Raw genomic sequence first — 2,510 nt, 5'->3', positions numbered from 1 at the left:
AATTTTGAAGCCAAGAAGGAAGTGGCGGCAGTGTCAGTTCCTCTAACGTCCACTAGGGGCCGGCTCCAAAAAGACTCCAAACACGGCCCAACTCCATGCAAGTCAATGGGACCACCCAACTTCTGCTAAAAATATAAAGTCAATAATGTTTTCCGACAACTGGTTATGGTCTCAGTAGCTAATTTCACTTCTTGTGTCCTTATGGCGATTTTCAAAATAATTGTGTCATTAATGGGATATAATAGATATAAAAAAAAAAAAATTCCCTAGTGATTGACAGGTCATCTGTCCGGTGATCGACAGGTCGTCAATTATGGGCCAATAGCAGGCGGAGCTGCGGCTCTGTGGACGACCCTCGGCTTCGCTGTGGCTGCACTAGCTGGCTCCAAAAAATGTCAACATGGTGGCGACTGTAAACCCAATCTCCAGGCTTCAAAATGGCCCTTCAGAAGCCAGTGGGTGACATCACACTCACTACTTCCATCTTTTTTACAGTCTATGATGTAGCATCATATGTGTCTATTTTACTTGAGGTTTACTTGGGTTCCCTTAAAAAGGAAACCAGTCTCAATGAAATCTCCCCATTTAATATAATGATGTTTTTATCACAGTCACAGTAGCTTTAATGACAAATTTATTAGTGAAATGTTAGTAGCAGCTGTTGTTGAGCAGCAATTAAAGCTAAGAACTGCTCCTTTGAGCGGAGGTCAGATGCAAGTCAAAGGTTTGATGTGGACCTACAGCAGCGTACGGTCCACAGACTGTGGCAAGCCAGGGAGGGAAACAGAGGGCAGGACAGGAAGAGAGCTGGAGTAAAGGAGGATTTTATAAGGGGACAAGGAGAAGGGGAGTAGATAAGAGAAGGACAGAGAGAGAAAGAGAAAGAGCTGTGTGTGATGTATGTGTCTGCGTGCTTCTGCATGCATCTCTGTGTGTGTATAATAACCTAGGGGATTTCATTAACCACATTTCCTCTCACAGGGTCAGATGCCCCAGACGTGGATGGATGTATGAGTCACAGGAAGGAGGAAGGCCCTCCTGCGTTGTAGTCTCTCTCTCTCTCTCTCTCTCTCTCTCTCTCTCTCTCTCACAGCAGATATAGCGGGACGGTCTGGCAGTAAGTCAGCGTCCTACACATCCCGCATCCGTAAGAGTCAGCAGAACGCTCCGCCGCTGCGTCACATCGGCTGCCAGATGACCTGAGGGTGGTGGCTGCCCGCTTTGTCAGTCTAACGAAGCCCGTTTGGCCCTTTTCGTACCGTTGCAAGGGCAATTTGCTGTGTGTGACCTTTCGAAGGGCGATGTAAAATGACAAGAGCTGTTACATCTGAAGGGCACCTGGGGGTTTCTGATGATATAGGTCATTCTCACAATTTTAAGAGTTTCTCCTTTCGTCATCCTTGAGAGAGTTTTTTTTTTCTTCAGTTTGTGTGCTTTAATCTCTCTTATCTCCTTCTTTTAACCCGATATCTTACTACCATACTCTGTCAGAAGCCATAATGTTGCTGTAGCAGATTAATTTTGATCAGCTCTGTGTGTCATCATATGCATCACTGCTGTAAGCAGAAAAAAACAAAAAAACGAACCTCAGTTCTGAATATTTTCATGTGGCACTTTTCAGGTTGTTCAAGTTTTATCATGGGTTTTCAATGAAACCCATACAAGACCCTTAATAAAACATAGATAATTTATAGTCGGCACTAGGAATTTAAATTCCCGAAAAGCTGAAGTTACAACACTGACCATCATATTGAGAGTTTCAGCTGTTGATCACCTTTGGGCTTCCAATAATAACAAACCACTTTTTATTAATTTTTCAAAAGCACACACACACACACACACACACACACACACACACACACACAATAGCACAGTTGGAGGGTAAGCTCTACTATTTCAGTTTAAAATAGCTGCTATTAATAAATGATCCATTCTCAGTGGAGTATTTTTCTTCAAAATGAAAGGAAAGTGAAATCTTATCTGACTAGAATGAGCCTGTGTGTGTGTGTGCGCGTGCATGAGCATTTATATTATGTCTGTGCATGCGTGTGTCTCTCTGTGCTCATTTATGAGTGTGTGTGTGTGTGCGCTCATTTCTCTTGTGTGGACACTCAAGCAGACGTGTGTGTGTGTGTGTGTGTGTGTGTGCGTGTGTGTGAGGGGGCAGCTTAAGTACCACTGCTCCTGAATAGAGGATGTCAGTGAACCGGCTAGCCTCTGGGGTTTAGTTTCTCCACTCCACTCCACATGCTGCGAACACTGTTTCTATTCTAGGAGTTGCCTAAAAACAGAGAGGAACACAGTTGTGGCACTTTCTGACACTCCTACCTCTGGTACAGCTGCTGTTTAGTTTTGGCTGGGGAGGGATGGAGGGAGGGAGGGAGAGAAAGAGCGAGAGAGAGATAGGCAGAACGAGAGAGAGACAGGCCGAGGGGAGGAGAGAGCCGCTCACCTTGAAGCCATTTATTCAGCCAGCCAGCAAGGCATTTATATAACCAGCCACCTATCCA

This window comes from Centroberyx gerrardi, chromosome 11 (genome assembly GCF_048128805.1).
Source record: "Centroberyx gerrardi isolate f3 chromosome 11, fCenGer3.hap1.cur.20231027, whole genome shotgun sequence".
Taxonomy (NCBI): domain Eukaryota; kingdom Metazoa; phylum Chordata; class Actinopteri; order Beryciformes; family Berycidae; genus Centroberyx; species Centroberyx gerrardi.
This window is presented reverse-complemented; position numbering follows the sequence as displayed.